This window comes from Dasypus novemcinctus, chromosome 4 (genome assembly GCF_030445035.2).
Source record: "Dasypus novemcinctus isolate mDasNov1 chromosome 4, mDasNov1.1.hap2, whole genome shotgun sequence".
NCBI lineage: Eukaryota > Metazoa > Chordata > Mammalia > Cingulata > Dasypodidae > Dasypus > Dasypus novemcinctus.
The window spans coordinates 46,303,230-46,313,661 of NC_080676.1; the positions used below are offsets into that span (position 1 = coordinate 46,303,230).

Sequence of the window (10,432 nt, forward strand, 5' to 3'; positions counted from 1 at the left end):
ATAGTTGCTTTTTCTCAAAAACAGAACTTCATTTTTAAAAAGAAATGACAACTATAATTTCAGTTATTTTATAATTATTTGTCTTTGCCTTCTAAGGTTTTCCTGTAAGGTCTGGACTAAAAAAATTATTCTACTTTGATCTTTTCATCCCTGAAAGGAAATCCATATAATATGTGAGTCGTTTTTTCTCCCATATCAATATGAAGAGCAGTAATTTTGGTTTTTGCTTTTTTATAAAAGTTTGATTTTTCATACATTTCCTTGTATCTTACATATAGAACTAAATGGGTTAGCTTCTGAATAAAAAAAATATCTATTTCTTCATACTTGAGTCATTGTTGACTGATCATCCCTATAGCTTTTTTTAAAGATTTATTTAATTTACTATGAAAAAAAATTTATCCCCCTCCCCAATGGTACTCTTGTCTGTCTGCTCATTGTTTGCTCGCCTTCTCCAAGAGGCACCAGGAACCAAACCAGGACCTCCCACCTAGGAGGCGAGTGGCCAATGGCATGTGCCACATCCATTCCCTGTGGGCTACGGCCTCTACTGGCCTGTGCCACCTGCTCCTTTAGGCATCTGCTCTTTGAGGCGGGGTGTTCATGTGGCACTGGTTGTTGTGGCAGTTGCTGTATCTGCTTGTCTTCTTTAGGAGGCACCAGACCCGAACCTGGGTTCTCCCATGTGTTAGGCAGGTGCCCAACTGGCTGAGCCACAAACTGCTTCCCTGCTATGTCTTTTACCATTCTGGACATAAGTCTTTAGATTCCTTATTACAGAGGATTTGGTTTGTAATATTATTTGTTGTTTTAATTGTGGTTGCTTTTATGTAACAATCAAGAATATTAAATTAGATTAAAATACTATAGAAAATACCTTGTACCTAAACTTTATAGCCAGCAGGTGTTGCCTTATGTGTAAAATTTGAAAGAAGCAAAACCTGAAGTTGAAGAACCATAAGGATAGCTCATAAGAATATTAGTTACTAAAATTGCCATTTTCTTTAAGACTCTACTAAGAGCAGGTAATATTGACATTAAGAATGGGGTCAATAAAAACAGCCCATTAAAAACCCCTGACATAGGCACATTGACTTTTAACAACTAATTTTTCTAAGCTACCAAAAAACCACTGCATTAAGTCAGCGTTCTCAAAAATAGTGCTGGTAGAAGAGTAATTGATCCTGTCACCATGCCAGTTGACTTACATTAAAGCTTTTTCTAACTGAATCAAATTTTCAAGTACTGTGGATTACATGGTATCTATATTCTGACTAGTTTGAGGGAAACAGATGTGGCTTAAGTGGTTGAGCTCCTGCCTACCACATGGAAGGTCTGGGTTCAGTTCCAGTGCCTCCTAAAGAAGACGAGCAAGACAATGCACTGACACAATGGACTGGCATGGCGAGCTAACACAACAAGACAATGCAACAAGAGACACATGGAGAAAAACATAATGAGAGATACAACAAAGCAGGGAGTGGAGATGGCTCAAGCAATTAGGCACCTCCCTCCTACATGGGAGGTCCCAGGTTTAGTTCCTGGTGCCTCCTAAAAGAAGAAGACTAACACAAAAGCAGGGACACAGCAAATGCAAATAATGTGAGGGTGGAGGGAAATAAATAAAATAAATCTTTAAAAGAGACTAGTTTGAATGAAACAGCAATGTAAGTAGATCTAATTCTTGTCTGCTTTAAGAGAGTAAAAAAAAATGTATGTTTTCATATTCCTACCTTAATATAGACAGTATGGTTCAACATAAAGTCTGACATTGGTATCTAAAATAAATAAAAATAAAACAAAAAAAAGTTATCCCTGGGAAACAGATGTGGTTCAAGTGATAGAGCTTCCGCCTACCACTTGGGAGGACCTGGGTTCAGTCCCTGGGGCCTCCTGGTGGAAAAGAAGAAGAGAAAGCATGCCCATGCAGCAAGCCAGTGCCCATGTGAATGCCTGCATGGTGAGCCAGTGCCACGTGAATGCCTATACCAGTGCCCACATGGTGAGCCAGTGCCCCATGCAAGTGAGTCATCAGCAAGATGATGATGCATCAAATGAGAGACAAGGGGAGATTCAAGGTGAAGCACAGCATAAAACCGGAACTGAGGTGGCACAATTGACAGGGAACCTCTCTCCCCATCAGGTCTTTAGGATCGAATCCTGGTGAATCCTAGAGGAGAGAAAATGAGAAGAGTAGACAACACAGGCAGCAAAAACAGCAGGGTGGGAGGAGGGGAAGGGGGGAAAATAAATGAATCTTTAAAAAAAAAGTTATCCCTGGTGACCTGGATTGCTTCCTAGTTTTTGCTCTTTATATCTCTGCTAATATAGTCCTACATCATAATTACTTTTTTCATTTTAAAGGCTATTGAAGTATATATTCATACATGAACGTAGATAAACAATAAGCATATAATAAAAGTGAACTTACAAAACTAACATTCATATCATCATACAGGGCTCCCATATATCACCCCACTACAAATACCTTGCATTGTTGTGAAACATTTGTAACAAATTATGAAAGTGCATTGTCAAAGTATTACTACTAACTATACTCCATATCTTACATTTGGTATATTTCCGCCCCCCCCAACCCACCCTATTATATATTTTTTGTTCATAAACTATACAATTTATCTAAAGTGTACAACCAATGACATTTGGTATAATCACTGAGTTGCACATTCATCACTTCAATCAATATTAGAGCATTTTCATTACTCAAAAAAAAAAAAACAACCATCAAAAACAAGTCACTATCATACCCATATGATGATAGCACTACTCATTACAAATCCTATGGTGTGCTTTCACCATTTCTGTTCATTTCAAAACAACTTTTTACCAATTCTGCAAATTAAACCTCAGCTTTCCATTCTCTGATATGTTCTCTAGTGATTTATATTCTAGCTATTAACTCCATTAGTTTGCTCATTACATTTAGTTCATAATAATGAACTCATACAATATCGGTCCTTTTGTGCCTGGCTCGATTCACTCAACATAATATCCTCCAGGTTCATCCACATTGTCATATGCTTCATGACTTCTTTTCTTCTTACAGCTGAATAATATTCCATTGTGTGTATTTATGATGGAATATTATTTGTTTATCCATTTGTCAGTTGATGGACATTGGAGTTGTTTCATCCTTTTGGCAATTGTGAATAATAACGCTATGAACATTTGTGTGCAGATGTCTGTTCGTGTCACTGCTCTCAGTTCTTCTGGGTATATACCTAGTAGCAGTATTGCCGGGTCACATAGTCGATCTATATCTAAATTCCTTAGGAACTGCCAAACAGATTTTCACAGTGGCTGTACCATTCTACATTGCCACCAACAGTGAATAAGCGTTCTTATCCCTTCATATGCTCTCCAACACTTTTAAATTTTTGTTTTGTTAATAGTGGCTATTCTACTAGATGTGAAATGAGAACTCATTGTAGCTTTGATTTGCATTTCCCTAATACCACTGATGTTGAACATTTTTTCATGTGTTTTTTCACCATTTGTATTACTTCTTTAGAAAAATGTCTACTCAAGTCTTTTGCCCATTTTTATTTGGATCATTTGTCTTTTTATTGTTGAGTTGCAGAATATCTTTATATATCATGAATATATTAGACCCTTGTCAGATGTGTGATTTCCAACTATTTTCTCCCATTGAGTAGCTGCCTTTTTACCCTCTTCACAAAGTCCTTTGAGGTGCAGAAGTATTTAATTTTGAGAGGGTCCCTTTTACCTATTTTTTCTTTTGTAGCTTGTGCCTTGGGTGTATGTTTTAAGAGACCCCCCACCTACTACAAGGTCTTGGAGATGTTTCCATACATTATATTATAGGAGTTTTATGGTCTTGGCTTTTATGTTGTCTTTGGTCCATTTTGAGTTGATACTTGTATAGAGAGTGAGATAGGGGTCCACTGTCTTTCTTTTGGCTATGGATATCCAGTTCTCCCAGCACCATTTGTTGAAAAGACTGTTCTGTCCCAGTCAAAAAATCAGTTTACCATAGAGGTAAGGGTCTACTTCTGAACTCTCAATTCAATTCCATTGATCAACTGTGTCCATCTTTATGGCAATACCATGCTGTTTTGACCACCATATCTTTATAAAGCACTTCAAGATCTGGAAGTTTGAGTCTTCCTACTTCATTCTTCTTTTTTAGAATATTTTTGGGTATTTGGGACCCCTTTCCCTTTCAAATCAATTTGATAATTGACTTTTCTATTTCTGTAAAGTAGGTTGTTGACATTTTGACTGGTATTGCATTGAATCTATAAATTAATTTGGATAGAATTGGAATCCTCAAAATGTTTAGTCTTCCAATTCACGAACATGAACAACCTTTCATTTGTTTAGATCTTCTTTGATTTCTTTTAGCAGTGTTTTATAATTTTCTAAACACAGATCCTTTATATTTCTGGTTAAATTAATTCCTAGATATTTGAGTCTTTTTGTTGCTATTGTAAATGGAATTTTTTTCTTGATTTTCTGTTCAGATTGTTCATTACTAGTGTATAGAAACACCACTGATTTTTGCGTGTTGATCTTGTATCCTGCCATTTGCTGAACTCGTTTATTAGCTCTAAAATTTTTAGACATTTTGGGATTTTCTAAATACAGGATATGTAAAAAAAAAAAAAGGATATGTCATCTGTGAATAGTGAGGGTTTTACTTCCTCTTTTCCAGTTTGGATGCTTTTTTTTTTTCTTGCCTAATTGCTCTAAGCTAGAACTTCTAGTACAATATTGAGTAACAGTGGGCATCCTTGTCTTGTTCCTTATCTTAGAGGGAAAGCTTTCAATCTTTCCCCATTTAGTTTGATGTTGGCTGTGGGATTTTCATATATCTCCATTATTATGTTCAGGAACTTTCTTTTATACTTTTCTTTTGAAGTCTTTATATAAAGAAAGGAATTTGAATTTTGTCAATGCCTTTTCTGTATTATTCAAGATGATCATGTTTTTTCCCTTCTATTTTTTAATGTGGTATATTATGTTAATTGATTTTCTTATGTTGAACCACCCTTGCATATCAGGAATAAAACCCACTTGATTGTGATGTATAATTCTTTTGATATGCTGTGGATTTGATTTACAAGTATTTTGTTGAGAATGTTCGCATCTATGTTCATTAGAGAGACTGGTCTGTAATTTCCTTTTCTTGTAGAGTCTTTACCTGCCTTTGGTATTAGGGCGATGTTGGTTTCATAAAATAAGTTGGGTAATTTTCCCTCCTTTTCAAGTTTTTGGAAGAGTTTAAACAGGACTGGTATTAATTCTTCTCAAAATTCTTGGCAGAATTTGCCATCTGGTTTGGAATTTTCTTTCTTGGAAAACTTTTGATGACTGTTTCAATCTCTTTAAGTGTGATTGGTTTGTTGAATTCTTGGTATTTCTTATAGAGCCAATGTAGGTCGTGCATTTATAGGAATTTGTCCATTTCATCTAGGTTGTCTAGTTTATTGGCATTCAGTTTTTCATGATATCCTCTTATGGTCCTTTTTATTTCTGTGGGGTCAGTTGTAACTTTCCCCTTTATTACTGATTTTATTTGCATCTTCTCTCTTTTTTTCTTTGTTAGTCTAGTTAAGGGTTTGTTGATTTTCTCAAAGAATCAGCTTTGGGTTTTATTGATTTCCCCTATTTTTTTATTTTTGTTGTTCTCAATTTCATTTATTTCTGCTCTAATCTTTCTTATTTCTTTTCTTCTGCTACTTTGGGATTGGTTTGCTATTCTTTTTCTAGTTTCTCCATTTGTTCTTAGATCTTTGTTTTTAGCTCTTTCTTCTTTTTTAATATAGGCATTTAGGGCTATAAATTTTCCTCTCAGCACTACCTTCACTATATCTCTTAAGTTTTGATAAATTGAGGTCTCGTTTTCATTTGTCTCAAGGTATCTAATAATTTCTCTTGCAATTTCTTATTTGACCCACTGACTGTTTAAGAGTGTGTATTTAACCTTCATATATTTGCATATTTTCCCTTTCGCAGCCATTGTTGATTTCCAGCTCCATTCCATCATGATCATAGAAGGTGCTTCGTATAATTTTGGTCTTCTTAAATTTTTTGAGAGTTGTGTTGTGGCCCAACATGGGGCTTATCCTGGAGAAAGATCCATGAGCACTTGAGAATAATGTATAACCTGTTGATTTGGTGTTCAATGTTCTGAATATGTCTGTCAGACCCAGCTCATTTATCATACTGTTCAATTTCTCTGTTTCCTTGTTGATCTTCTGTCCAGCTGTTCTATCTATTGGTATTAGTGACATGTTAAAGTCTCTAAGTATTGTTGTAGAGATGTCTGTTTCTCCTCTCAGTTTTGCCAGAGTTTGCCTCAGGTATTTTGGGGCACACTGGTTAGGAGCATGTACATTTATTTCCTCCTGATGGATTGTCCCTTTAATTAATATATGTTGGCCTTCTGCATCTCATCGCTTTTTTTGCACTTAAAGTCTGTTTTGTCCAATATTAGTATGTCTATCCCGGCTCCTTTTTGGGTTACTATTTGCATGAAATATCTTTTTCCAACCTCTCACTTTCATCCTATTTGTATCCTTGTGTCTCAGGTGAGTCTCTTGCTGAGAGCTTATGGATGGCTCATGTTTTTTTTAATCCATTCTGTCAGCATTTTATATACTTGGTTTTTTTTTTGTTTTTTTTTTTTTGAGGAGGAGGTACTGGGGATTGAACTCTGGACCTTGTACATAGAAGCAGGTGCTCAACCACTGAGCTATGGCCACTCACCTATGTCTTTTGATTAGAGAGTTTAATCCATTAACGTTCAATGTTACTACCATAAAGACATTACTTACGTTAGCCATTTTATCATTTGGCTGTCTTAGAGTATATCTTATTTTTATCTTTTTACCTTTTCGGTTACCCTTTCTGATAGTCTTCACTTCTCCACTCTCCTCCAAGCCTCTTTATCTTTTCTTTTCTGGATGAAGAACTCCTTTTAGTGTTTCCTGCAGAGCTGGATACTTGTTTATGAACTCTCTTAGTTTCTGTTTATCTGTGGATATTTTAAACTCAACTTCATATTTGGAAGGTAGTTTTGCCAGATAAAGAAGTCTTGTCTGGCAGTTTTTCTCTTTCAGTACCTTAAGTATATCATACTGCCTTCTCGCCTCCATGGTTCCTGAAGAGAAATCCATACTAAGTCTTATTGGACATCCCTTACATGTAATGTTCCACTTTTCCCTTGTTGCTCTCAGAATTTTCTCTTTATTTTTGGCATTTAGCATTCTGAATATTATGAGCCTTGGGGTAGGTCTACTTGGATTTATTCTAATTGAAGTGTTCTATGTTTCCTGGACATGTATATTCATGTCTTTCATGAGAGTTGGGAAATTTTCACCCATTATTTCCTCAAATATTCTTTCTGACCTTTTTCACTTCTTGTCTCCTTCTGGAAATCCCATATCTTGTATGTGGGTGTGCTTTGTGTTATCATTCAACTCTATTTTTTCCATTCTTTTTTCTCACTGTTCTCTCTTTTCAATTTCAGTTGTTCTTTTCTCTATGTCACTGATTCTTTCCTCCATGATTTCAAATCTGCTCTTTTGTGCTGATCTTGTATTTGTAATCTCACTTATTGTCTCTTTCATTCCCATAAGCTCTGTTAATTTTCTATCCAAGATTTCAAATTTTTCTTCGTGATCACCCAGTGTCTTATTAATGTCTTATTTCATTAGCCATGTTGTCCTCCAATTCCATGATTTGATTTAGGTGATTTGTATGAAGCTCATTGATTTGCTGTCTCAAGTCCTGTGTCTCAGCTGGAGCTTTTGTCACCAGACAGCTCTAGATTTTAGGCTTTTAGGTTCTCGGCTTATGTCACATAAAAGAACTTAAGGACCTGCAATAGGGTAGGCAAGGAAGTAAAGAGTTTATTAAGAAACAAGAAAATATAAAAGTACATGGTCCATGCCAAGGCATGGACTGCAGGTATACTGCAGGATGAGTTGTCACATGGCACCCCAAGTCAGGGCTTTTTAAAGTCTGTTTGCTGTTTTGATTGGGTGCCCCACCTGTCATTTCTCAGGAGGCCAATGGTGAGGCCTTTTGAGGAAATCTGGGGCTTTTTCTTGACCCCGAGTGGGATTCTCATTCCAAATGCGATTCTCATTCCAGGATCTCATTGGTTCTCTTAGGAGGTTTCTAGGTGGGGTCTTACAGTCGTGTTATCTGCCAGCTCTTTAGCTATGACCCAAGTCTTCCCTTTCCCTGTACTAACCTGCCTCACTTTGATTTGTTCCTTGGCCTAAGTCATATCTTCTTTTTTCTTTGTATGGCTTGTAATTTTTTTTGCTGATGTATAGGCATATAATTCTGATGCTGAGTTTACTCTGATGTTCAGTTTCTCTCTCCTGCCTAGGGATTTACTGTTCATTAGCTGTGTGCTACCACTGTTCTTAGACTTTTGGTTCAACTTGTTCTAGATATTTAGGATTCCACCTGTTTAACTGCTCAAACCAGGGCTAAGGGCCAAGTAATGGGGTCCAGGCCAGTGTCCAAGGGTCCTGGAGAAGGTGGCGGTAAATCACTGGCTCGCCTCTTATTTATATATCATTATTTCCCCCTTTTTGTGCACTTTCCTGGTCTGGCCAGCAGATGGTGCTCTTTGGAAGACCTGTCAGCTCAGACCCTCCGTACCTCCCCCCTCCCGTGCTGGGGAGAAATGCATTCAGTGTAACTCCTGGGGCAGGGAGGCTGTGCAGGAACAGGCTTCAGGGCTGGCCAAGCCTCACAAACAAACTTTCTCAGAAGCTGTTCTCCACCCTTGTCCAACCACACCCTCCCTCCCTCTGCTTCCTCAGCAACCAGCCTGGGGCAGTAGGGAGGGCCTTTGAGAAGGCAGAGTATCTTTATCTCTCAGGGCATGCATCACAACTGGCCTGGGGTGTGCAGCCCCTCCAATGCAGCAGACCAAGATCATTGGCCCAAAGCTGCATTTGCTGTAGACTGTGTCCCTCCCTCTCCCCTTCCTTGGGGAAGAGGACCCCTGCAACCCCCTCAGTCTGCAGCCACTGCAGCCCACAGCTGCTAGAGTCCACAGACTATTTGCTCCATAGCTGCTACAGTCCACAGACTATTTGCTCCAAGGTGGGGGGATGGGTACCCGCTGCTGCTTTTGCAGCTCTACTCATGGGATTTTCAGCCAGCTGAGACTCCTTTCCTTCACCTCTCTCTCTTCTGAGTGGTGTCTCATCTTCCCCTGGTGTCCTGAATCCCAGAGCAGTCCTCCAAACAGTCTCTGCCTGTTCTCTAGTTATTTTTTCTTAGAGTGAAGCGATTCCTCCACATCTCTAATCTCCCATCTTCCCTATCATAATTATTTTTTAAAACAATGTGTAAGACATTAGTGACTCATTTAGAAAAGACTACCAGGTGTTTAACTTTGTTTTGCTTTTAAATATGTCTGGAGTCTTTCATTAGTTCAGAACTTTGTTGTCGAAAATTAATTTATATACTGTTCTTCTGGTTCTCTCTTATGGAACTTGATCCTAATTTACTGATTTAAAAAAAAAAAATAAGATTCAGAGGTAATTTAAAGTTCTAATTCTATCCACTAGAGAGACAAGGATTTTTGTCTCTTTTGTTCTTTGCTGTATCCCTAGTACCTAGAATAGTATGTGACACAAGGTAGATGGTTATCAAATATTCATCCCTCCCAAGATGGCTCCCTTGTCTGTCTGCTCATTATCTGCTCACTGTGTTTGCTGTTGTCTGTTCATTGTGTCTGCTAATTGCCCGCTCATCTTCTTTTTTAGAAGGCATCAGGAACTGAACCCAGGGCCTCTCCTGTAGAAGATGGGTGCCCAACTGCTTGAACCACTCTGCTCCCTGCTTATTGTTTCTGCTCGTTTGTCAGCTCATTGCATCAGTTCATTGCATCTTAAGAGGCATGGGAACTGAACGCAGGACCTCCCATGTGGAGGTGGGCACCCAACTGCTTGAGCCACATCTGCTCCAGTTATCAAATACTTTGAGTGAATGAATATTATGAAGTGCTGACAAATTCACTCAACACTTTCCTCAAAGTATATGACAATTGTCACTTATTCAGACTACAGATAAACTGAGGAAACCCTAAAATTCAGAGAAAAAGATAATGGGAAAAAAGGAGAATGGGAAGAAAACAAGGTGATAACAGGAGATGATTGAGAGAAAAAGAATATAAAGGGTGTTTTTCAACTCCCATTTAAATATCCCCATAAATATTTATTTTATTCCAAATCACCTGACTCTTCCTCTGCCTTGTAGTGTTTATGTCTGGGGGCACATGAATGAGATACGAATGAGGCATTATTTCAAAGAAAGCTTGCATGCACAACATAGTGGGCATGCAATCTTTATAAGTGTTGAACAGTCTTTATAAATGTTGGTAATTTACCACATTGTGAGTCCCATCTTTGCAAGC

The 10,432-nt window shown here is 37.8% G+C and overlaps 1 protein-coding gene across 3 annotated transcripts in view; it reads left to right on the plus strand.

The window, feature by feature from the left end:
* Window positions 1-10,432, plus strand: part of ECT2 (epithelial cell transforming 2) — a 134,249-nt gene that overhangs the window by 25,868 nt on the left and 97,949 nt on the right. The window lies entirely within an intron of this gene.